At 42.1% G+C, this 27,576-nt stretch overlaps 1 long non-coding RNA gene across 3 annotated transcripts; it reads left to right on the top strand.

Moving 5' to 3' along the window:
- Positions 1–11,176: 11,176 nt before the first annotated feature.
- LOC140685482 (uncharacterized) lies at positions 11,177–23,060 on the top strand. Of its 3 annotated transcripts, none has more exons than XR_012058725.1 (3): positions 11,177–11,420; positions 14,387–14,574; positions 22,602–23,060. It is a non-coding gene; the product is annotated as an uncharacterized lncRNA (long non-coding RNA). The 3 variants fall into 3 exon arrangements; XR_012058724.1 differs by lacking the exon at positions 22,602–23,060 and adding an exon at positions 17,111–19,005; XR_012058723.1 differs by lacking the exon at positions 22,602–23,060 and having other exon boundaries at positions 14,387–14,925.
- The last annotated feature ends 4,516 nt before the right edge of the window (positions 23,061–27,576 follow it).

Raw genomic sequence — 27,576 nt, 5'->3', positions numbered from 1 at the left:
TATTCTATCTGGCGGGCATTTCTGAGGACTTAAGCCTGGGATACAGCCTCTCAGAGAGTTCTGAGAGACTGCTCTGAAGAGGCAGGAGAGGAGCCAGGATATAGGAGTTTTTGCAACAAAGACCAGGTAGTCGAAACATTGAAAGGTTGCTGTTAATTAAAGAAAACCAGGGTATCTCAAGTTAAGGAATTTAGTGCTTTTCTATGGGAAGTTGCAAAAGTCTAAACTCACTGAAGTCATTCCTTTGATATGCACTAGGGCCAGTATCCTGTGCTTTCCCATCCTGAGTTCCCTCAGGGTGCACATTTGGGGGTGGCTGCAGAGGCCAGACTGGCTGCTTGTCTCCATCCCGAGTTCCCTCCGCTCATTGTCTGGGGTGGTGTTGGTGGCTGATGACTTGATGGATGAAGCATACTTTGTTTACTGAAATGGCAGGCAATATTTTCATTCACAAGAATAATGGTGAAGAACACGGCCTTCAGAGTTAGTTAGACAGGGGTTCAAATCTCTGCTCCACCACTGTCTAACAGCTAAACCTATTGAGTTCCTCTTTTGTAAAGTGAAGGTTGTTGTAAGGGTTAAGTATGCTATGCACAGTGCTTGGCATGTACTCAACATTCAACAGACGGTAGCTACCATCACAGTGGCGTCACAGAAGACTCTCCTACAGGGATGATAAAAGCTTGTATCGCAAAAAAAAAAAAAAAACTGTAACAATTACAGACTTATTTATTCCCTTGGCTAATAAATACTATGTCTGATAGTGCTTAAAAGTCAAGTTGGCTATGGCTAAATATTTACTGAAGAGCATGTTCCCACGTGGACACCTGAGAAGTATTCATATTATTGAAAAACACATAATTCTGATGGAGGCAACATTTTAACATAATTATTTTCCAGAACTTGACTAACAGTCAATTCTAATAGAAGGAGAGAGAGTGTGGAGATGCTAAGCATCCTTCTCAGAGCTCAGGGCCCCACAAATCTGGGCACTGAAGACACATCTCTCTTCCTAAACACATGTGGTGATGAAGAAATAGTCAGCGGGTAACTGGTCTTTAGTTTAATTTAAAATAGTGCAGCAGAAACCCCTTCAGCAAATGTTAGAGAAATTTGATGTTTTATTACTTTCTATTTATGGTCTGACATGATACGGAATGCAAACAACTGTTGATAAACCTGAGAATCTCTGACCTTTAGTTTCTGCCCAAGCACTTCTCACTTAAAGTAGTGAAAAGAATATATATGTCTTCAGTCAACAACAGAAACTCTTTCTCATCTAAGCCTAACATTTTATTCCTACTTTTCTCTGGGTAAAAATAATCATTGTGATGGTAAGAAAATTAATATAACCTCTCAGGGAATCTGTCATTGTTATCACTGGAAATGAGCCAATGAAGAAAAGGTGAAGAGAGACCCTTTCTGGCTAAACTGACCGAAACGGTGCAACAATGGAGAATAATAAAATACAATTAAGACTGAAAGTGACCTGAAGCTTTAAGTATCACAGTACTTAATGGGACATGAAGACCACGTAAAGGTCAGCAGCTCGGAAGTGACCTCCTGCTTATAGTATGTAGGTCAAAAAAGAGCCCAAACCTCTTGAAATATGTGACTTAACATCTGTGAAGTGTAAATTGTTGTGCAATTTACATTAAAATAAAATAGGATTTTTCATTGACTAAACTGACAAAAATTTCTACTAGGTAACCGTCAATACTGGTAAGGGTGTGGTGAGAGAGGGAGTTCACATTTCTGAAAAGTAGTTTAGCCCCAAATCTATCAAATAGCTCAGGAAAGTTCCCAATTTTGTAGTCAACAATTATCCTTAAAATTTTTTTGAAAAAAAATTTAAAGCTTCAAGAAATAGATATGTGAAAAAAAAAAGTTCATTACAGCAATGTGTGTGTGTGTGTGTGTGTGTGTGTACATACACACATACAACAATAGAAGAATGGTTTAATTACAGCACATCCCAGGAATGAAATATGCTGCTACTTAAAACTAGGTTTTAGAAGACACTTAATGACACAGGGAAAAATCTCATAAAATGATATCTGGTTTAAAAAAAAAGCAGACATAAAATTACAGAGCATTACTTTTTTCAATAAATGTCTTGAAATAAAACAAGTGGAAGATGGAGAGAAATGCAGATTAGTTGGCAGAGAGCATGTAGATCCCCCCAGACAGATCCTCCCACTAAGAACCTCCAGGTAATGTGACTTCAAAATTCTAATGAACATGTCACTTGGATTTTACGTTGAAAGGATGAAGCCATGGCGACTTAAATAAGCCTCTTTACTTCTGAGGGGAATGGCCTGGAAGATGACTTACAAAATAACATATGCAAATTGCATGCATTCCCTGAAAAAAAACCGAGCATTGCTCAGTTAAATATTCATAAAATAATGTCTTAAAATGTTCATCTTCATATGCTGGCTTACATCCTGTAAAATAAAGGTATTATGAAAGTTATAGCATATTTTAATCTCTAGTTTGGAAGTTAAGTATGGTATAAATCTTACATAGGTAATGCTATAGTCAAATAATACCATTGCAGTCTCCTGTATAACTAAGAGGTTGTCTTCTGTTTTGCCCCAAACCTCTGTTTCTGGGTAAACAATGCATTCGTCCAGCAGCCCACAATTCTTTATTGAGTGCCTACTGTGTGCTATGAAGAGTTGCATTGGAGAGTTGATGTGAATAGGATGGACGTGGTCCCTGGCCTCCCCTGGGCTACTTTCTAAAGGGGATGATGGATAAAAACAAGGAAATGAGTAAATAAAATAATTACCAGAGATGATGGGAATGATGAAGAAAAGGCTGGTTCAGACTCAGTATTCTGATATGGTATAAAGTACTGCACTGGGATTTGAGAAGTTTTTTTTTTTTTAAATCTTTGAAAAGCTTCATTGTGAGTATGGCTGCTATAGAGCTAATATTTTTCCATAATAATGAGGTTTAACACTTTAGTGGTCTAGTTTGAGACAAATTAGATGTCTAGAAGATGTATGCTAAACTACAGCACAGGTCATAGTGTCTTGGGGATGACATAAGCCCTGGTGATACCCTAGGAGGCTCTTATTGTTGGGTCTAACGGAGGCTAAAGCCAGAATGAGGACTCCATCACATTCTTGGGGACCAGACTGGAATTATTTTCCAGTGCTTACTGTTCATTTTGTGCTACCCACCGTCAGATGGGTCTACTTCAGCTCTGAAGGTTCTGTCTTCTCTCTCCTCTTAGACAAGACTGTGCCCAGCTGAGTCTGCAGACTCAACTCTTCAGTCCTCTTTTCTCTGTTATTTATGTTCCTGTTGCCCTTTTCTCTCCCTTCTACCTACTGTCTCATCAAGATAACAGAAGTTCGCCATCTGACAGTCTTTCTGAAAGACGGACGCTTGGCCGGAAATCCTAGAATCATGGGGGTTCTAGGAGAGAGAGGGGAAGGGATGAAAAAAAAAGGAGAGTAGGACGTAGAAGATGATCATCTGAGTGGAGGAGCATATCAAATCTCAATGAGTAAGGTCATATATATTTATTTGTTCCTTGCTCCATTTCTCAATATTTCCCTTAATGTAAAGAGTGTCTACTATTTATGCTAGATAATTCTGAACAATGTATCTCCCCACCCCTTGACACAGGAGGACCACAAATAAAAAGTTCAAACATCACAGCTACTCCTTAAAAGCCCAGATTTGAACTAGCAGAGAAAGTGTTTTCAAATAGGATGGTCTCAGAAACAACCAAGATACGACCTGTCTTGAGAACACTTTGGCAATGTGTATCGACAGCAATAAAAGCGTTCACATTGTCTGACTCAGTAATCCCCCATCTCGGCAAATGGCTATTCCTGAAACTCTGATGTCATCCTTGACTCTTCTCTTTCCCTCAATTCACTTTCAATTTACTGTGAATCCCAAGGCTCTACATTTGCAAGAATCCAACCATCTTTCTGCACCTCCCCTACTAACAGACCATCATGATGTGACTGTGGATGACCAGCAGTCTGCTAAAGGATTTCTGTGCTTCCATCTTCGCTCTCATCTCTCCATTGGCCACCAAGCAGCCACAGTGATTCTTTTATCTAAGTGAGGGGTGCTCATTCCCATAATATCATCTCATCTGCGGTGTACCTAACCTGTGTGATCTTGTCCTGAACTCAGCTTCCGTCACTCTCTGCCCCAGTCACTATGTCCTCCCTGTTGTTGAGCAAACAGACCAAGCAGTTTTGCCGCAGGGCCTTTGCACGCAGCATCCCAAGCTTGGACCGCTCTTTCTTCAGGCATCTCCATGATCAACATCACACCATTCAGAAAGGCTTTCAAACTGATCAAATGTCAACTTGTCAGGAAAGCCTTTTGTGATCACCCAGCCTCTATCACTCTTGTCTCTGTCACTCCGTTCCATTGTTTGTTTTTCCTCTGTAGCCATGATCACCACCTGGCATCTGTATTTGTTCACTTTCTCTCTCTCTCCCCACTAGAATAGAAGCACACCAGAGCAGGGACTTTGTTTTGTTGTCTGCTGGGTGCTCAGGACTAGAGGAGCGCCTGGCACAGAGTAGGACCTCGCTGAATATTTGTTGAATCAGTAAGCTGGGTTTGTGAATTTCCTTTGATTCCCATCACTTCTCTTCGGGCGCTTCTACCACCCACCTATCAGACTGTAAATCAGGGGCACATTAGTATACAGAGCTCTTGGCCACGTTTTTGTCTCATGGTAATTAAGAGACTGTGGCTCTGCGGCTTTCTGAGAACAGGAATTGAAAGCGGTCCTGGGAATTCATAAAAATGCCATCGCCTTTTTTCCCACGTACCCACAGCTTTGGTCTGCCTGTCCCTCGAGGCCGAAGATAAGCCCCAGCTGAAATCTGCTTTCTTCAACGGTCAGATCTCCAGGAAACACTGCTGCCTGCTTGACTACTGTAACGACTTATTTGGAACCTAGCATATGTTACCTTGGATTATTGTTCTGACATTAATAATAATCCTATCTCACCAACTAAGGTGCAAATCGCTCAAGGTGAAGGACCATGTTTTAACATTTACTATGTGCAGAGCAGGTATGAGGCATGAGGACTGATGACATGGCTCCTATTAGAGAGGGTCTCACTGTCTAGGACTTTCATTTACACTATCTTATTTCCTCTTGCAAAAACATCTGTGTGATAGTTAGGGAAGACAGTACTATCCCAATTTTACGATAAAGATACTGAGACTGGAGAGACTAGGTGGTCTGCTGATGGACTGTGGCAAGACCAGTGCTCCTTCCCAAGGGGATGCAACACACAAAGCGAAGAGAATGCGGGCTCCTGGAGAGAGAGAGCTTTGGACCCCAACTCCGGTAATGGCCATCTGAGTGGATTCGGAAAAGTTATTTAATATCCCAAGGGCTTCAGTTACCTCCTCCGTGAAATCTGGTTGATAACACCTACTTTACATAGAGTTATTGGAAAGATTAAATCAAATCATTATGAGTAGTGTCCAGTGCCTAGAAAGTCCTCAGTAAAGGTAGCTGTGAACACTCCTCCCGCAACAACAACAACAACTACTGCTACCATCCTGCTGTTACAGCCTCTGTTCCGTCAGGCACCCCCAGCGACAGGCACCCATTAACAGTGCTGCTCTGGATCTGAACACTCGCCAGCACGCAGGACTGATCCCCAGGCCGTGCGTGTCAGCACAAGTACCAGTTCTCCACAGTTGCTGCGCTTTCTGATGGAGCCAGTGTCCATTTGCTTGATCAGTGCCTTTGCTTTCTTGATTGTGAAATATTTTGTCCAACACTCCTGCCCATAAGCATTGTGGGACCACTGTTTTATGCATTCGATCCAGAGTAAGTAACCACCCATAACCAATGGCTCTATCTTTCTCCATCAGCCAACACCTGCCACAAAGAAGCATCCCACTCAAAGAATTATTAGGCTAACACAGGTTTCAAGAACTTTCACAATACTTGACACATTACCCACTTAGAGCCAATCTTGCATAGGGATTCCCTTTAAAAGCTATACCAGGCAGCTGGAGAGCAGGGCAATACCTTGAAGTTGGGTTTAATCAACCAACAGCCATGGAATTGATTTCCTTATCACTCTGGTTCAGGAATTTCTATTTGGCTATATTTCTGACAGGTCAGACATTTCCTACATGTGATTTAATTTAATTTAATTTATGATCCTTGCTCAATAATCGTGACTCCAGGCTAATGGATGCTTTGAAAAGAATCACAGTGTAGCAAGTGGGCCTTTCAGCCGTTTCAGGTCTCAGGGCATTTTCCACTGTAACCGCGGCCTTAATGCAACCAGGAGAGGTGGGCAGAAGAGAAACCTCATTAAACATCTGGAGGCAATGGAAACATAAAACCACTGAGCTGGATGGGACCATAACCTGCATCAACACTGCTCTTTAGAGTAAGGCCGTATGTGCCAATGGCACAAGTGTGACTGCACACTGTTTTCAAACGGCCTCTGCTTTCAGGTGCCAGGGAACAGGTTTCTGACAATAGAAGCTTCTCTGACTCGCTTTGTGGCGTTCCTCTGACAAAGAAAGTATTGGCAAAATCCAAGCTGGGAGCATGTGCTGCTTGGTGAGTAGTAACAGAGATTAAGGGACCTGAAATGCAAGTGTGCGTTTGTAATGGAATTGCCCGTTCTTACCGCCCGGTTAGAACTCATGATTGCCACGGTATGCCTCTGTGATCAGGCTCAGCATAATGAAAAACAGCAGCAAAGCTTAGCTTTTCAGATGGCTTGTATCAGGAGGAGATAGAAGTGTTTTCAAGGCTGAGGTGGTAATGAAGAGGAATCCATGATGCGGAGAATAGCAATTGAAGCTTATTCATGGAGAAAGGAGGTGTTCCCTGAGAGAGACAGACTAGCGGGAGGACCTCCTACACATAGATCTTTGTGATTTAATGTCTCTCCCCAGATGTCAGCATCACACTGTGCTTCTGACTATCCCATCTTCCTAAGAATCATTTTCTTTGAGAAGTAATATAGTTTTACTGCAGGTGGAAGTCAAGAAAGGTATAACTTTTCTGGAATAGAATTTGACCACACACACACACACAAATACACACTCCAGAAGCAGGAATTTCACTTCTAGATATTTATCCTAAGGAAATACTCATTTGTGTTGCAAAGGTTTAATTATAAAGCTGTTCGTTGCAACACTTTCTATATTTTAAGAGAAAACCAGACCACCCAGATATCTAATAAGAAACAGGTTACAAAATCATGGCACTTCTAGATAACTGAATATCATGTAGCAAAAGAAATACTTGTAGAGAAAGTTTAAGGACAGGAAACATGTTTATAAAATACTAAAATATATATATATATATTTCTTATCATCTACTGTATACATACAATGTGAACAATGATTGTTTTGAGTGGTAGGTTTTCATTGTTTGTTTCATTCTCTTTCGCTTAATGATGTAAGAAAAGGCATTGCTTTTACAATAAGAAAACTGGTTTTTATTTCTTTAAAGGAAAAAAGAGAAAATAAAAACTACAAAAATAGGTGTGTGCGTCGGTTGTGAACATACATAATTATAGACTATTAGAGCTAAATACTTATCTTTGTATGTGACTATGATTCCATATCAATATGTGGTACAGGGTTAAATTTTAATTTTATCTGAGATTATTGTTCTTCTTAGGCTGTGCACCAGAAAGTACTAGACTGAGCTACACAAGCATGCTGCCTCGTCGGGGGATTCTTTACCATCATTTGTGCTCGCGCCATAATGGATAACTCAAAATGTCCTGGCCACACCCCATATTTTCCCATCTTGCATGCTGTTTCTTCCCCTTGGAATATCTTTCTTCACCCATCCTTAGAAAGCCTACCCATTCATCAAGGCCCAATTCAAACTCTACTTTTGAGGTTTGCTCTACCTCTCCTCATTCAGAAATAGATTCTAATTCTTCATCTTTCTAGACTTTTGACATTCAAATTATGATCCATATGCATATCTTATTTCACCTAATAGACTGTAAGCTGATGGAGGGCTAAGTCTTTCCTCATCTTTGTATATTCTAAAGATAGGCGGCATTGACGGGTTAGGAACTTAGACATTCACTGAATGTGTAAATGAATTAACTCTGTTTTCCGAATGTAGAGATATACATAAATCTGATTGTTTGCTTGAAAGCCTGAATGATCTTAGCACTGATTTGAACATGAAACCAAAATGAAGTGCAGATCCCTAGCTATTCTGTGATTTTTGAAAATATTTTCAAATTTTATGAACACTCACTTTTTGAAACTAGTCCTAATATAATATATAACTCAATGAGTATGTAAAACAATCACTGCAAGAGACGCACTCTAAAGTGTAACGACAACCACAATTTATAATCCTTTCCGGGAGAATCTCATCCCTCGGGGCTCACTGGAGCAAAGGTGAGGAACATGGTAGCTGGAAGTTGTCATCTTCTGAGCCACCTTCCCATGCCCCCAAGGTGGTATTGTTAAGATCCACGCTGAGAGCTTCTGAAATGACATCTGGGGTTGGAAGCAATTTGTAAACCATAAAGGGCAAGGCAAATGTTAGTTATAAAGATTACTATTCAGAGAAATCTTTTGCGAAGTGCTTGTGGCATGAACCCTCCCACTTGAGAAGGTGAGCTGGGTCTGCCTGAGCTGGAGCTGCACGGCCTGTTTTCCTTTCTTTTTGAGAACACCCTTCAGGGGTCTGCCCTCTCTGGAAAATGACTTGTTTTGTAAATGCCAATGATTCAAAAATATTTCTGAGGGGGATTCTCACCACATGCAAATCAGAGGCTCAGTTAGAACTCTCTGATACTTGAGGCCAACACTCAAGTCCAGTCCCCTCTGACCTCGCACTGCAAGGAGTGCGACCAAATGATGAGCTGACAGCTTCCACCAAGTCCTCATGTGCCCCTCAGAATAAAGGAGACTCTGATTAGAGGCTGTGGTTGGCAAACTTTTCAGTAGCTATGTTTACATTTGGTCTTACTATTGTGTATAGAATGGATTTGAATGTGCTTTTATTTGCAGACAGTTCATAAATAGTTGGTTCTAAGTTTAGCCTTAATCCCTTTGGGAATGAGTTCTGTTTATGGTTCACAATGTGACTTCCTAGCTAGAAAAGGAAAAAAACAAATAAGCAAATCCTCTAAGACTTACAGAAAAGGACTTTCTGTTTCACGAGCTTTTAAAAAAATTCCGGAAACCTGATTAAGTTGCTTGCTTCCCAGCATGACGCCACAAAGGAGAAGGCAGAGGTGACAGAACTTGAACAATCCCTCCAAAATGGAAACCAGAGAAAAGAGAGAAAATAAAGAGATTCTTAGAACTAACTGTCAGAGTCTGCAGAGACAGACAAAGAAGAAGGCCAGGGTGCAGGGTATTTTAAAAAGCAAAATCTAAAGCAAATTCAGTCAATTAGATTCATTCAGCTTGTCTAGCTTGAGAAATGAACACAGAACACTACAGCCGTAAGATACTAATACTTTGTATTATTTCATTTCTTTTCTGCCCTAACTCCTCGTTCCAGACACGCTCGCAACATTCCTATGGGCTTTTGCTTCGGAGTGTTAAAGAGAAAACACAAAATCCTCACTGTTTTAGAGAGTGAGGTTGTCCAAGCCAGTGACGACCACCCACAATGAGAAGGCTGGACGACCAATGGAATCAGCCTGGCTAACGCTACTCAGAGAGATGATCAGGGTTCCCGTTCAAGAGATAGCCTCCCAGCAGCTATGGCTGCTCCAGCTCTGCCCATTTCAAAAGTCACGCTGTTGACTTGCTGCCACAGCCTCCTGAATCACTCAGGTTTAAAGTACTAACTGAATTGTTGTCAGTCCTCCACAGTGCAGCTCTATCTCAACTAAACCCTTCTGTTGTCTATTTTAAGTGGGCTTAAGTGAACAATAATGAAGTTAGAGAATAATGAGATTCCTGATAGGGTAACTACACATCTTCATTCCAAATCAGGACATTTTGAGAGTTCAAAACTCGCTCCTAATAATTTCTCCAGAACAGGCATGAACCAATACTGTCCAAGAAATTTCTCTTTTGTTTTCTTTCTCTTTCTTTCCTCTTCTCCATGAAAGAAGAAAAAAAATATATGAAAGACTTAGAAATGAACCAGAGAGATTATTAGGTGTCTTCAACGAAGAACTAGGTGTTTTCTAAGCACGTGCTTCCAGATAAGCTGATCCTATAGGGTCTCCACAACTTCCCTTGTCTTTGTACTATTATGTATCTCTGTGAGTTATAAATAGGTGATAGATATGGGAAGTGCTTCTTATCTGCAGAGATACAAATAAAAATGTGGAAGTACAATTGATTTCCTTCCCCTTCCTTTCCAATAAGCCAATTTTACAAGTGTTTATAAATTCATTTCAGCATTATTTATTGCTACTATAACTGTGTCACTTTGAATTCATCTTCGAACTGGTTGTAACTTCTTACTGGTTCCCTCATTAATTAATAAATTAACTAAAATCTTTGAAATGTGTTTGACATGTGCTGAAATTTATAGGATTTTACCCTTTGGAAATATTCTTTAATATCCAAAATTTAATTTATTTTTTTTCCCTCTTGAATTATCCATGGATTGACAAATTCTCCATTTCACCATAATCACTCTCTCTGTAGCTAAAGAGATCTTCTGAGGTTATTTATTCATTCATTTAATACATACTGAGTATTCACTATGTTCCAGGCCTCGATATAATGGAATAGAGAGAACGGGTTATAAGCAAGAAAGGAAGCAGGCAGACCATTCAGGAGTCTATTGTAAGAGTCCCAGTGGAAGATGAGGGCGTGTGGACTAAGATTAATGCACTCTGTCTGTAAGTAGATGACCACCTTAAAGGAAGAACTGACAGAATTTACCGATGGAGTGGATGCAATGTAAAAATAAAAGAAAGAAGCCATGGAAATCCCTAGGCTTTGGCATGATTAATCGGTGGGGCCACATTCTAGAGATTGGAAAGACTGGGGATGGAGTTGAACTGAAACACTCATGCCCCAATTGCAGCGGGTGTGGACAACTGATAGCGTGCAGCTGAGCTCTGCCTCCTGATGATTGGTTCCAGCTGAACAAGGCCACACCCCTTCTTTATCCAATGGCTGACTGATACGAGGATAAGGCCTGATCCCATTGGCCCAATTCCGTACAACTCCCAACAGCCATCCCAGCTCTGGGGTTCCCTCTGGGATAAACTGAGGCCTTTGTGGTAATGGCAGCAGCACTTCTCCCTTTGCCTCAAACTGCTGCCTTCACCGACTAAGGGCATGGATCCTGAGGACAAGACCCCAAACCTCCTGCCTGCAAATCTCCATCTCTGAAGCTGCTTCCTGGGACCAACCTGCAACAGGGAACTGGAGTTCAGGGATACAGAGTTCTCCCACACATCATCTCCCACACTCCTGTCTGAAAATAGGTATTGATTCTAGACCTTCATGGCTTATCCTCTCCTCACTCCACCTCAAAAAAGTAAAAATATATATTTAAGAAAAGAAATTAATGGTTCTCTGTTGCCTGTTGCCAGTCTCCCTCAGGACACCTCACAACCTGGCCTCTATATTTTCAGCCTCTTCTCTCACCACCTTGCTGTAACTTCCCATCATAACTTGTGTTTTTAATTGCAGTAACTATTCACTGTTTCCTGGAAACTCTGGATGGTCCCAACTTAGGATAGTTTGACTTAGAATTTTTTAACCTTATGATGGTGCTAGAAACCATACTTCAAACTTTGAATTTGGATTTTTCTCTCATGCTAGTGAAACGCAGTCCAACACTCTCTTGCTCGGCTGGGCAGAGGCAGCCATAGCTCCCAGTCAACCATGAAATCACGAGGGTCAACAGTTACAACCAATCTGGACCCATGCAACCAATCTGTTTTTCACTTTCAGTACAGTATTCAATAATTACATAAGATATTCAACACTTTATTATAAAATAGGCTTTGGGTTAGCTGATATTGTCCAACTATGGGCTAAGGTAAGTGTTCTGGGCATGTTGAAGGTAGGCTGGGCTAAGCTACACTACGCTGTCTGGTAGGTTAGGGGTATTAAATGCATATTTGACTTAGGATATTTTCAATTTACAATGGGTTAATCAGGACATAACCCCAGTGTAAGTCGAGGAAGATCTGTATGTATGTTTTCACAACTCTGTCCTTTTACCAAAGAGCCTGATGACTCTCCATCCATCTCACATTCTCTCAATGGTAAAACTATCCATACTCTAACACCTGGTTCAAAACCATACTCCAAAATCTATCAATCTTTCATGAAATCTTTCCCAATTTTCCCCAAAAGGACACTTCTTCTGTTTCTGTCCCATAGCACACCGTGTTCTTTTTGCTGTTTACGTCGCTCTTGATCCAGTTATATACCGTGAGCTCCTTGGAGGCAGAGAACATCTGGCCAGCAAAGCTCCAGGAGCATAGCACGATAAAGACCCCACCTTCCTGATCTTCCAGTGAACTCTCTTGAGTCATCCATTCTCTCTCCTTATATTTCTAATGGAAATAAAATGAATGTCTTTTGCTCTAGATTTGAGCTTTCCCTTTTCTGAGCTGGGCAGAAGAATGCCAAAATGAACATCAAGTATGTCCTCCTTCTCTCTATCCCTGGCCCCCAAAGCCTACGTCTAGCTCTGAGAGACTCCAATAATTTTATTCCTTTCTCCTGGTCCCACCATTGCCCCATTTTATTTCTCAGTAAAACCACATCTAGCACCAAACACTGCTCAATGAAATGTCATTTTAAAGTATAAGTGTGCTGAAGAAATGTTCTGGATTCTCCTCTGCCTGGTTCTTCCCCACCCTGTTGTATCCCCAAGAATAAACATCCCCTTTGAGTCTTGTAAATGTATGATCTCTCAACTCCTAACTTGGTGACACCTGTAAAAGATGAGGACTGGGAATTGACCTCTCTTCACTCCTCTCTTCTCTCCTTTTCATTTATAGAGGATCCCCTCTGTCTTGACTCTTTGATAGGACCTTGTGATGCTATCTTTTTCCCGTATCTTCCAAGGAAATCTTCAGTAAACGTAGAAGACTAAATACATGGCCAACTCTGGGGTTCAGAAATGCTTATTAATGTGCGGAAGGGAGCTCAGAATAAACTAAGAGAGGGAGGGAGTAACGATCCAATTCAAAGTTCCATTTCTGCTGCCTTCCAGGCCTATAGAAGGTGTAAGAACATCCTTTGTACACATAATAAGCTTGTTCGATAAGGGGTAGGTGATTTCTGAGGAAGAGGCAAAGAAATGAATATAAGAAATTTGTACCTCAGATTCTCATTCATACAACTATAATATCAAGTCATATTTTAAAAGTAGCCCCAGGAAAAAAAAATTATTTTCTCAAAAATACATTTTAAGTGATCAGGTTACTTTAGATTTTCTTAAAAATTTTGAATCCATGAAAGGTTGATTTTGATGGTAGAATTAAATACTTCCTTTGCAAAGACCTAAGTCTACTGAACTTAAGGTTAAATGGAAAATTAGTTCCTCAGAATTTTCCTACCCTTTAAAAATATGCATTGTGTCCATGCCCTTTTGATGAAAAGTGTCAGTGGCATAAAAGAATTAAGGGAACAAAATACCTAATAAAAGCGCATTAAAATTTAAAATCCACTGGTTCAGAATTTATGATAATTTTGACAGTGGCTAGGTTGACGCTACCCTTTCTATTGCCTATGATAAAGTATTCTGAAGTTATTAATATGTACAAATAGATATTCAAGGGAAATAACTCACTCTCTAAAGGAAGAAACTTCTGAAGTATTGTGGCAGCATCTCTTTACTGGAAAATAATATTATAATTATTTTAAAGTTTGCTCACTCAATGAATCCATTTGGATGAGGACCTCTACACTGGTTTATGAGGCGAATTTAGATTCTGAGCTGGCTGGTGCAGTGGAAAGTCTCCCTTAGGTGTGATCTGTGTGATGCAGCCAGCGGGTTTCACTTTGGGTCGATCTGCCCTCCCACCATCCTGGCTGCCCTCTGTGAAGGTCACCCCTTCCACCTTCGCCAGACCCACTCGTTCTGCGAGAGGAGGGGCTGGGTTTATTGGTCTTGTTATTTTCAGTAACTGTCACGTAGTGAGCACTAAGCACGTGAGCCGTTACTATCTAATTGTACGTCATAGACCCACACGTCCTTTAGGAATATCCTTCATTTTTCCTATTTTTCATTCCTACCTCCTTCCCCCACGTCCCCAGCCCAGTCATTCCAAATGTGTGTGGTGTTCAGTACAGTTCTGCGGGGCAGAACGTGAATCAATTGCTTATTATGGACAGACAAAGGATTTCATTGCTAGCAGGTGTGTGAGTCTGTGAGCAACCTTAGAAAGAGTTCTTTTCCTGTGTTTTCTCTCTCTGATGCCATTTACAGACATGAAGGCTTTCACAGGAAGCCCCCAGACATCACATCCAGACGTGGGGGTCACTGGACAATGGGATCGACGACCACAGGAGCACAGTGTCCACACAGGGTGCTGCTGTCCGGCCCTCAGTGTCCTCCTTAGAAACCATCGTGGCTGCAGTGAGTCAGGGCGGCAGGGGAGCAGAGCGGCACGGTGGGTGAGTCACAGCAGGAAAGAGCCCATTCCCGGCGCCTGATTCATCCCCACCTCCTCCCACCTCTGTCTGTGTGAGACGTTCATTCATCTCACCTCTTGGCGAATGCTCCCTGGAGCCCCAAAGTAATGCCGGGCCCTGTGGTGATCAAGCAAACCTGCTTCTGGGAAGAAGCACTCCAAGGAGGGGCTGTCATCCATGTACCTTCCCCAATTTTCAAGTTAAGAGCCTTAATGAGCTTCAGGCTGAAGATCATTTTCTGACAAACCCCTCTCTTCTCTGTTCTCTAAGTATTTTGTCTACAACGGACAAATGTGCAGTGGCTCTCAACACATTAAAAACAATGCAATCACATTGTTTTTAATTAGTTTAATTATGATTAATTTACTAGTTAAATGTCCTTGTTTGAGAGGGAAAAGGAATCCTGGGTCCTGACTTTCCATTTTTCAACCCAGAGTTGGAGGATGACCCTGTTAACAGGGAGAGGCAGAGGAGAAGAAAAAATGGGAAGTTACATGCAGTTGTGAACACTATGGCGAATCAATAAATATTGACAAGCAAGGGGGCAGAGGGAGGGAGAGAGGTTTTGCCAACTCAACTAATACCTGCTAATAAAAAGAAATAGCAATTTATCACCAGCCTAGCGACTCCAGCCTTCCATCCCCCAGGGAAATCCTAGTGGCCCCTCCCAGCAGTACTTGGAGAAACAGCACAGAGTTCTCGGTTCCTGGGAGAGGATAACGTGCATGGCGGGTCAGAGCACCCATGATTTACTGCTGACAATTAAACTTGCTTATAGTTTCCTTGGGTGCAGACTTGTGTTAGGAACAGAGCAAACTCCAGTAACCTAGCATGGCTCTCTGGGGCTGTGGCCACACATTCCCTACACAGCTCAAGTGCATGCAAAGCACATTGACCTGAGCGATCATTTGAATTCTTGGTCTGGTTCACAAGTCTTTCTAAGATGCTCATGCTGAAACTGGATGAATCCAATGAGATGGAACTTTGGAAACTGCTTACAGGTTTGAAGGAGGATCAACAGACATAAGGACCTAGGGTAGTTTGTCTGTTTCCTGCTAAATGGCCCGGTAGATTATTTCATACCTTGCGGAAGAGATTAGAAAAAGATAAATCAGATTGTTATAACCCTGTGCTGAGTTACAGCTCTGAGGTTCTTGTCTATGGCCTGAGGCAAGCTTCGCAATCCCCATTTGTGTGTGGCTGGAATATAATTCATATCTGACTCTCGGCACACACCCTGTCTCATCCTTTTATCTGTGATTCCAAATCATATCAAAACTTTTCTCCAGATACCATGAAAAATACTGCATATAATAAGTCCTATTTTCTTTAATTTTTCTTATTCTACCTGGTATGTCAACAATTCAAAGGACCACATACTAATCAAGCTTATCCCAATTGTGTGTGACTCACAGGGCTAAACCAGGTGGAGAAATAAATGGTTTTTGTAAGACACAGGCTCTTCTACCAGGCAGAAGGGCACAAGTTAATAATAATGGGGACTATTTATTGCAGCCTGCATTGAACCAGGCATTTCACATTTATTATCTCATCTGATCATTTAATCTTCACAGGAATCTGTGTGTGTGTGTGCACGTGTATGTATGTGTGATTTATGCTATTTTATTGGATTAAAAAGTCACAGTCAGTGCTTCTGATCTTGCTAAAATATATTCATGCAGCATGGATAGATTTCATATTTTAAATATGACCCCAGATTTTAAAATTCAGCTATTCAAATAGGTACAAGCTTAAATGTGGGTAAAAATGTGGGTCTCTTGCCATGTAACAGGGCTGGTTTCATCTCTGTTTTGCAGCTGCATAAACTGAGGCTCAGGAGACTTGAGTAAAATGACAAGGTCTCAGTCAGAACCTCGGACTTCTTGAGTCTAAGTCTGAGTGTTTTCTTTCATCGCACATTGCTTCTTGGTTCTAGTTTGGGAAACAACATAAATTCTTGAGACATTAAAAAGAAGACAAAACTTTATGTTATATCAAGTCAATTCAGGATGTGCTGCAAGACAGCAAAAAGTGAATTTTCAAATGTTTAGGTCGGGTGACACATCCCGTTCAGAGGGAGCCTGGCAAGCTTGCAGCAGGCCTGGAAGGAGGGGTGAAACCTGGATACTTGGAATGCAGTGGCGGAGGCCAATATTTTTCAAAGTTTCCTCTCTGTGTTTTAAAAAGTAATTTGGTGCCTTTTTGTGCATAGTAGAGCACCTGTGAGTGGAACGCAAGGTCTGGGATCTGCTTGTAATACTCAGGCAAAAGCAAACAAGGAAATCAATAAGTTGGGGGGACAGACCAAGCAATGCTGGCAAAACGCTATTAGAGGTTGAGACATACGGTGGGCAACTGGGCGGTCACTGCTCGAGCCTCTCTTCCTGTGTGCATGTTTGAAAAGTTCCTCACGAAAACCTCCGCAAAGAAAGTGCCACGGCTGCACCAGTCTTGGCACCACTGAAGAAGCCTCTTTCTAAGAACCGGAATGACAGCCCCACCCTGATCTCTTTAACAGGTTAAGTCCATTCAAGGCGCTAATCACCAGGCACCGGAAAACAGAAACAGCCTCATGAAATAACGTAAAGTTTAACTACAGCGTGGGGATTTGAAGGAAGACAGAACTTGGATAACAAAAGACTGATTGCTCAAGAGCATAATTCTCCTGGACCTGGGCTGCTAAAGGGGCTCATACAGAATAAGCCTCTGGGGAAACCTCAATTATTTCATTATTCCAGCCTTTCACCAAGGCAGAATCTGTGGAAATTCACGGGCCAAATTGTATCAGCTCATCTGTGCAGTGAGGAAGATGCTAAAGTTATTAGATTAAGTGATAGAGTAACATATACTTGGGTGAAAAAAAATGCACCAGAGCTTTAGGACTTAAGACTAGCTCATTATTTTGACACGACATTACGGGCTTGAATATTACAAATCACTTTAGGAACAGTCACTCATTTTACCCAATTCATTCTCTTAACTAGGGAGTTTCTTAGTAGGTTTATTTAGCTGTAAAGGGCAGAGTCTCCCAAGTTACCTTAAGATTCAGGATGTCTATATAAAAGATGCATGTGATTTGAAATTGAAACTAAATTAGCATCAGGCCTGGGTCTGGCCTCTCCCTGCTGGCATTTCAGTTTCTCTCTATGCATCTGCTTGTTCCATGTGCCTCTTTCCACCAAAAGGCCATTTCTGACCCTGTTGCCGGCATCAAGATACAAAACCAGTAATAGATACTCCTTATTGAGCATGTGCTGTGTGCCAGACACTAGTCTCAGTATTTCACATACATTAATTATTTTGATCCTGGCAACAACTGTCACTGAACTTTGACCTGTACGTGGATTGGTCTTACTCTGATCTGGACTAAAACAAAAGCATGGTTTTGCATCTTTAATTCCATTCATCCAGCCTCTCCATTTCCCAGTTCCGATTACAGAAAGCAAGGATCTGACTGTCCCAGCCAATTTTTTGAGTCAGCTACACAGCTCTGAAAAATTCAGCTGCGAACTATGGGCAGGGTTGCTTAGCTCAGAACATTGGGGTGAAGCCAGCTATGCCTGTGAGTGAGACAGCTTATCTATAGGGAGTTATAGGATGGATAGATTATATTGGCATCTGTAGTGCCAAAGGGAAATGCAGGGTTGCCCATGGCCAGGAAGTTTACCCATGACCTGGGAAGCCTTCTCTGGCTGTTCACATGTGAATGGGATGTGTTGGGACCCACCTGCATCCGGGCTGAGATGCGTGAAGGTGATAACTAAACAGCCCTCAAAGAGTCTATGCTGAGCCTGCCCATCATGTAGGTTAGAACAAAGGGTCATTTACACATTGGGGAATGGGGGGACCACAGGAGATTCATTTCTCCCACAAATTGTCTCCCACTGGCCACAACTAGGTCTTACATCCACCATTAAGCATTCCTTTGGCTAATGCAGGTGATGAGAAAGGTCCCCATTTGCCTCTGCTCTTACCACTCTGCCTTCCCCCTTCTGCTCTGCAGCAACGTCAGATTTCTTCTCCTTCCATGAGTCGTGCTCCCTTTTATTCAGTCAGAACTGCTCTCCCCTCTGGCCCCCTCCTGTGCTGAACTAACTGCTCACTCTTCAGGTCTCAGAGACCCGTCTCAGAAGACATTGTCTCTGAGAAGCCCTCTTGACTCCACAGGTCTGGGTCCACTAGTCATATACTCAGGCCAATGTCCCTATTGACAGAGCTCTGGTCACACTGCCTGTATTTCTTGTTTCCTGTTCACTCTTTTCTTCAGATCTGTGAGCTCAGGGGCCACATCTTCCTGGTTATTGCTGTACGCTCAAATTTAACACAGGGTCTGTGTTTATTGGCACACTATGTGCCAATAAATATTTGTTGAAATGGATCGAATTAAAATAAAATTGTATTTACAAGGGGTAAGGCACTGATTATTGTTAACTCACAGACTCAGTCGACTTCATAGATTCCCACTAAGGCCCTGGAGGCACGGTCCATAGGCCTGATGACTTTGGATTGATAGGAGGTGGCTATTACCTAGAAAAGTTCAAACCAGAGAAGATAAAGCCGAGAGGAGGACACCCTGGGTTTGTAAAATGGGGAGAAGGAGGGCCCCTAAAGGTGAGGGTGGCTGCCAAACAATTCTGCCCGTGTCTAAATTAGCACCAGTTCCCTAGGGCTCCTTCTAGGTGTCGTATGACTACTGAAGAACCCCTGTTGGTGGCTGGCTCTGCTGGTGGAAGACGTTACGTGAAACAGACTAGACAGGGGTGCAGAACCAGGACTGGGACTCATTCTACAGGCAAAGCCTGTAAAAGAAATGGGTGACAGTCCCTGATGGGCAGACTCCAGTTTCCACATTCTAAGCAGACAATCTGCAGAGTAAAGACACTGACTACCTGAGGGACAGCCAACTCTCAGGAACCTTTTCTCCTTTTCTCTGGCCAGGAAGTAACAGCTTATTAACCACATGAAACAGAAAAGAATGTTCTTCTGAGGAAAATACACTGGAACACTATCTCCAGGAGACTCAGTTCTTCATTAGACAGAAGATTTTGAAACACAGGAATGTTTGATGAAACATAACCACTCCCTTGTCTTAACTTCACTTGTACATCCATATTTTACCCAGCTTTTCTACAGGTTATCTAAGTGGTGGCTCAAACTTTTAAAGTTTTATGATTTAATCATTTAAGTGGCTGATTTAATCTTTTTGAAATTTATCATGCCAATAGACTACTTTTGATTCATGCAGTCTTACAATTATGGTACTGTGAAATTATATGTGAAGAAGCATCATTTAATAGCCACTTTTGACAGATTTGTTGCTGTATGCCATTTTTTTCTCTTTAAAATGTTTTTATTAATAATGTTCCTGCAGAATGTGATCAAGTAGAAAGGGGAGGGGAATAAATATGGAAAGGAAATAAGACAGAGATAAAAATGCAGGAGGGGGGAACGAAAAGGAGAAGATAAAGATTACTGACTTTCCTCTCTCCTCCCCAAGCAACATGATTTATAGTTCCATCCTGAGATGACCCTCCACACCAAATTCTACAAGTTTAAGGTTTAAAGATTAAATAAAATATACAAACAACAGAGTTCTACCATACAGCACAGGGAACTAAATTCAATATCTTGTAATAATCTATAATGAAAAAGAATATGAAAAAGAATATATATATAAAACAGAATCACTATGCTGCACACGAGAAACTAACACAATATTGTAAACCAACTATACCTCAATAAAATTAAAAATTAAAGAAAATAAAATTTAACTAGCTCAAAATATATCCAGCAATTTAAAGTTGAAATGGGAAAAAGTGTATTTCTAGGAAAACTGCCTCGCTGACCTTAACAAATATAATTTTGCTTTTAGATCTCATTTTACTGATGGGCTAGAAAAGAAAAACAACTGCAAGCCTAGAGAACAAGATTTTCATCACATGCACATGTTAGAATGTTACAGAAACAATTAGAAAAAGAGAGGTGAGAGAAAGACATATCAATAAAGAAAATCCTTTCAGCTTGGGAAAAAAATCTTTATGGGCAACGGAGCCGAAATCCAGGCACTAGGGGACAGCTTTGCAGGTGTTGGGGGAGGGTGTCCTTTGAATCCACATTTTGGCCAGCATGACTGGAGCCCCTGAGGACCACAATGCAGACTTTTGTTCATGCTATCTCCTGTACAAGGTATTTAGAGAAGGCACCATTAGCATTCCCTGAACCAGGTTCACCCAGAAACAAGTAATTGAAGGGATTCATAGCCCTGCACCTTTTCCTCTTTAGAATTAGCAGGCAAGTCTCTGAATAGGAGAGGGGAAAGAGTCTGACTTCAATAATGGATTCCTAGAATAGCTGAACAGCGTGGGTCTGCTGACAGCTCCCCCCCCCACTCCACCTCCCTGGCAGAATGCTTCTGAAAAGGACAAGGAAAGAAAAAGTTAGAAATACAGTTGTGTGTGCCACAGAGGGGGTGGAATCCCATATAGTTCATGAATAATTGCCTTCCACCCGGAAGTATATTATTACGCAATCTCTACTCCGTTGGAGGAAATAACTGCATATGAAGAAAGATGTCTGATTTCAGGTGCCAAGTGGTACTGTATCTGCGGGGCCACCTGGGAGAGTAAGACTTGGGGACAATATTGGGAAGAGACAATAAAAGGAAAAGAGCTGTTTTATTTTATCTGAAAGTTATCTTTCTTCTAACTTTGTACCTTTCACCTGCATTGATGCCATGTTTCCTAGAGAAATTAAGGACGTATTTTACTGGGGTCAGACAAATGTGGGTTGTTATCCCACCTCTACCACTTACAGGCTGTGTGACTTGGGGTATATTACTTAACCTCTCAGAGACTCAGTTTCAAACAGAAATGCTAACAGTACCTGCTTTGCAGGGCTGTTGTGAAGATTAGCTGAGCTAATGCCTCTGACAGCAGTAGCCCTGAATGGGGCTTTCTCTAAACCCTGCAGAAGCTCTGACGTCACCACTGCTGTGGGGGCCGCTGCTCTGTACCGAAGGCCCTTCGTTTTGTGCTTACGTGTGGAGAAGAAACACACACAAGGTGAGGCGTCAGCACCAGAAGAGTGCACTCCGTGAGTGCCTATCATGAACAGGAAAACGTGCAGTGAATTAAGGGGAAGATAGAAGCACTGATGTCTGCAAAGGCTAGAAAACTAACTGAGATTAAGATAAAAATAAACCTCTGTGAAATATTGGCTAGGTTTTGTGAAAGTAAAAGAAACAGTGTCAGTAGCCAGCAGCCATTTCTAACCAGTCCTATGCACCCCCAGTCGCCAGAGCAGGGCAGTGATGTTTCTGCGTATCATTAATACATGGCAGATCCGTTTTGTTGTGGTTTAATGTGATTACTTCACTAAATTCTGTTATTAATACTCAGCCTTCTGCCACTCGTGCAGCAGGGCCAGCTGTTCATGATTTTTCAAATGAAGGGGCACATCCACCCAGCAGGAAGGGCCATGATGTCTCCCAGAGCTGGGAGGAGCTCCTGTAGGGTAAAGTGAAGAAGATGCAGAGGGAGCGGGTGTGGGAATGAGATGCTGACCCCTCCCACCCCACTCCCACCAATATGAGGGATCTATCCCAGAATATCCCCAGGTACATTTCACAGGATGCAGCCAGAACACCAGATCCTCTCCATGTCCTTCAACAAAGGGAACTGAATACAAGAAATTGATTACAAAGTCTATGAAAAGTTGAAAAGGCAAACAGGGGACTGCGATAAAACTTGGAATAGCAGCATCAAGAAACCCTTGTGACCCTGAGGTTGGAGTGACAAGAGGCGGGGGTGGTGTTCCCAGGGACCAGGAGCAGGCTGCCTGCAGGAGACAGAACCGCGGGCGAGGGTGGCTCTGAGAGCCTAGAGAGAAGTGCCACTGGCAGGAGTTGGAGCTGTGAGGAAGACGCAGCTGCTGCCAGCTCTGGAGAGCCACCCGGGGCAGAGGGAAATGGGAAGAAATACTCTCATTGTCCCTCTCCTTCCACCTTCCAGACTTCTCCAGTGCCTCCCATTGGCCAAAACTAGCCTGGAAGCCGGCTGCAGGGGCATCTGGGAAATGGCGTTCCCTGCGTCCGATACGGAGCAGCACAGGGCAAAGGCAGAGAACAGAACACCCTGAGAGCGCCCGGACCAGCAGCACAGCAGGCTCCGCGAGAGCATCTCGTGAGAACTGCCCGGCTGACTGCGGGCTACGCTGAAGCCCCTACGTGGGCAGCCCCCCAGAGAACAGCCTACTCAGGTACCCCGCTCACCCCTCAGTGTGAGGAAGCTGAATGAAGGTCACCTCTGGGCAAAGCCAAGGGCTTCAGCTGAGGAGCCCTCACCTCCCTGCTCACTCTTCTCCGTGGTCCTCCCTCTGGAAACAATCTGTGTTACTTGGCGGTTATCAGCGTCTAAGAAGACAATAATATAGAAATGTAATGTGGTCTAATTTCCTCATTCTGTTAACCAACAGTCCTTTGTTTTGGATTATCCATTTAAACCTTTTCCTCATCATCCTGAATAACTGAAAGTTGCATCTCATGGTTTTCAGAATAATTAACTTCTTCCATTTTGGGGTCAGTGAATAACCCTTTAATATGTTCTTTATAATAAGAACATATTAAATTTGCGATAATCTTTGTGGCCCACATTCACATATCTTATCCCATTGTCTTTTGTGCCCTGATAGTCTGAAGTGAAGGGGAGAGAACTAGTACTTACTGGATTTATATGAGGTGCCATATATATTCCTGTGCCAGCAAAGTTACAAAGATCAACTCAGTTAATTATCACAACAACTCAACCAGTCAGACATTTTTATCCCCATTTCTCAGGTGAGAAAACTCACACGGAGAGAATGAACTGCTTTGTTCAAGGTTATACAACCAAGTCCAGGGAACCTAGCATGCCGGAAATTTATACACACACACACACTTTGTCTTATAGCTATGATTGATATATGTGCATATTACACATTTTATATATACATCTACATTTATATATAAATATTACTCCATAAATTTTGTGATTTTTACAAAAGGCTTATTTACAATTTGTTTATCTAAAAACCCTTACTATCAGAACTGTTTATTTGAGGCCACATGTGCTGCTTAGGAGTCAGAGGTGGAAGAACAGGGCTTCAGTGCGTGGCAATTACTCTGGCTCCAGTTTTGCATATTCAGTCAAGTCCACTCTTAGCCTAATATCCTTATAAAGAATGGGGATAATATATACTGAGTTGGACAAAAACAGCAATAATTAATGCCTATGAAAAATGTACTGGAAGTGCCTGGTCTGTACAAAGCTAGGTGATGAAAGCTGTTATTGTGCTAGAGTGTTTGATCGCACAGTCATCGAACACAGCAGGCACCCACCCCTGGGCTGAGTGTGAGTCGGCCTTGAACTGCATCAGTGACACAGGGCGCTGAAGGGCCCCTGAAGTGTGCCTAACGCTGTGGGTGTTCTCAGTGCTCATCGCCCGCAGTGTTTTCCTTCCAGTTTAAGAGTCTAGTTTAGGAAGAAATCCTTAACTAGGATTGTGTTCTAATGTCAGGTGCTGCGCACGTGTCTAAACACATGAAGGTGTATAAACACTCCTACTCTAAGAGAACTCCGCTATATCTGGATAAAAATAATAATAATAATAGTGATAGTAAGAGCACTATAAAAAGCCAGCATTGTTAAATGTCTCTAAGGGGACATTCTGGACGCCCATCCTCCTGCAAAGTCAAACGATCTTCAAAAGGAAGCTCTTAAACAGGATTAGCTTAGGTCCACCTACAGTCAGGTGTTCTAGACCTTCCAGCTCCAGAAATCAAGATGAACTTCACTAGAGATGGTGTCAAACATTTCCTTGAAACTCATGCAGGAAACAGCCTCTGTGTTACCAACAAGCATTTCCGAGAAATGAATTAAAATGACATGGAATGTGGCCAGAATAGTGGAAACTCCTCACACTCACTAAATACAAAAGTAAATGGATTTAGGAGAAAATAGAAATAAAAACTAGAGGAAAACCTGGATCAGGGGAATCAGATACCACATAATGTATCATTGGGGTTCTTCCTAGAGACAGAAACGGGCTGGATATTTCAACGGAAAGAATTTAGTATAAAGAACTATTAACTAAGCAACTGAAAAGGAAGAAGGAGAATGCTAACATAGCAAGGAAGTAGCAACTACAGGAAGCGAGTATCCCCCCCCCCCAGGCTGGAGGGACAAAAGGAAGAGGCTGAACTTGCAAATGTTTAGATGCTTGGAAGCTGCCCTGCGGAGGAACCTCTGGGAAGGAGGCAAAAGAATAATGCTGGAGTCTCTGACCTTGGAGGAAGTGTCCCTGGGGCTGGGCCGGAATCCCTGAGAGAACTCATGAGGCTGGTTCTGTGAGTGATGGGGAAGTGGCAAAATGAATTCAACTTCTGCTCAGAATGAACAGTGCAGTCCAGGGAATAAGGAGGCTGGGGGGTCGCTGACAAGACTGAAAGCGAATAGGCAGTCAACAGGGAATAAGGCAGGGGGACCCTTCCTCTCCTCCAGCCTTGCAGTGCCCTCTAAGGCCCTGTTGGTGGGGCCTCCCAGGAGTCAGCTGGCAGCGGAGAAACAGTCCCGGCATTGCAAAGCTGAGTGTTGAAGAGATAATACCTTAAACACGGGTGCACGCTGGATCGTTAATCAGTTACTATTATAAAGTTAATAGTAAAAATTATATTTGGGAATATACCCCAAAGAATCGAAAGCAGGTACTCGAAGAGATATTTGTACACTATGCTCATAACACAATTATTCACAACAACCAAAAGGCGGAAGCCACCCGATATCCATGAGCAGATGAGCAGATAAACAAAATGTGGTCTATACATACAGTGTAATATCAATTAGCCTTGAAAAAGAAGGAAGTTCTGGCACAAGCTACAATATGGGTGAGCCTTGAGAACACAATGCTAATGGAAATAAGCTAACCGCAAAGGGACAAGTACTATATGACTCCACTCACAGGAGGTACCTAGAGCAGTCAAATTCCTAGAGACTGGTGGCCGCCAGAGGCTGCGGGGAGTGGGAACTGGGGAGTTACCATTTAATGGGGACAGAATTTCAGAGAGTTCTGTGGGTGAACGGTGGTGATGGTGGCACTACAATGTGCGTTTACATAATGCCACTGAATTGCACGCTTGAAAATGGTCAAGATGGAAAACTTCATATTATGTGAATTTTACCACAGTTAAGAATTTTTTTAAAAGAATACACACATGCATGAAAATATAGTGAGACAAGCCATTTTATCGATGAATTTTACTGATCTTTAAAGATGTATTATTTTCCATAATTATAAAATACCATGTGAATCTCTGAAGGGCTTCACAATTTGGTGATGGAGGAACTGGATTAATTAGTCAATTAATAATTTAAAAAAATTGTATCCCCAGAATTAAAGCAATTTTGTATTTCCTTCCCCAGACCAAATACCTACTTTTCAAAAGTTTATGTATCCTTCAAGGTCAATTTTAAAAGCCTCCTCAGGCCTTGTTCAGCAATCAGAAAGCTATTCCCTTCTAAGCCCAGTGGTGTGCTGTATCTTTCTTACAACTTTCAGCATATGGGCCTACATTACACTCACTAGATCTGAAGCTTAAGGGTAAAGTCTGCGTTTCATCTCTCTGTCTCTCACAGTGCTTAGTGCAATGGAAGTACAAATATATTTGAATTGAAACTGTAGCACCACCAAACTAAATAAATTCAAATTTGGGGGTGCATATAGAGAAACGAACTGTCCAAGACTGCCCATAAATGAGGGTTTCCTGGGATGCAGGACTTTCAGTGCTAAACTGAACCATTTTGGGAAACCCAGGACAGGCAGTCACCCTACAAGTAAAATTTAGTCCCCCCCAAAATGGATGCTTTGTTTTGTGAATTTACTACACAAATTCGGCAAAATATACTTCACAAAAACAAAATAGGCATGAACATCAGTGTAAAATAATGACACAATTTTACATAAATCTTCATTGTTGTCATCAAAAATCCATTTCTGATATAGTAATGATAATTAACATATATTTTTGATAAATTTCTTTTCAGTATAACTATGAAAAATCAGCATTTCCCCACTATCTTGGTGGGAAGGAAATAAATCCATGATAAAGGTCCTAATTAAAAATTCCTGTATCCTCACTTTAGAACTCTTGCAGGTATTAAGAGTCTTGAATGTTCCAATTAAAACCATGAAGCATTTGCCCTGCAATATGCAGCTTTATCCCCTCCACCCCCCCCCCCCGGTGTCAATATGAAATCAAAACTAGATGCTGGGAGCTAAGATGCTTTGATCTATTGGCATCTGCAATAGGACCACATCATAATGCGCTCATAACATGCTGATCTCATCCCAGCCTCTAGCAAAAGCGGTGTCGAGAGATGCTAATGAGCACTTTATCCTACACTTGGACTTACTCCATCAGGAGCTATTTGCGCCATCTCAGACCGGGCCAGCGTGATCACCACCCCCCTGCTTTGTGACGCACAGCAAGTCAGGAGAACAAACACCACCGCCCGTTCATTGTTCAGCTGTTCTCTTGGACACATTCATTGGGAGCCTAACTAAGGGTGACGGTCATTCTTCAGTGCTTTGAATACAAAAAGGAATGAGACCATTTCCAAGGGGGCTACAAACCAATAGGAAATAAACAAAGTGCTGCGGGAGTGCAGGCTGGAGCAATCTGTTTCGCTGTGGAAGTCAATGAATTCAGCAGTTAAAAGCGGAGGAATGGAAAGGACAAGGGAAACATTCTGGAGACGTGAGTGTGGGACATGCCCTGTGTATAGTATCCTCAGGCTGCTTTAACAAAGTACCTCAAATTGTGGAATTAAACATTACTGAAATTAATTGTCTCACAGTTCTGGAGGCAGGAAGTCCGAGATCAATGTGTTGGCAGGGTTGGTTCCATCCAGGGCCTAGGAGGGGCAATCTGTTCCATGCCTCTCTCCTAACATT

The sequence above is a fragment of the Vicugna pacos genome, chromosome 14 (genome assembly GCF_048564905.1).
Source record: "Vicugna pacos chromosome 14, VicPac4, whole genome shotgun sequence".
NCBI lineage: Eukaryota > Metazoa > Chordata > Mammalia > Artiodactyla > Camelidae > Vicugna > Vicugna pacos.
This window is presented reverse-complemented; position numbering and strand designations above follow the sequence as displayed.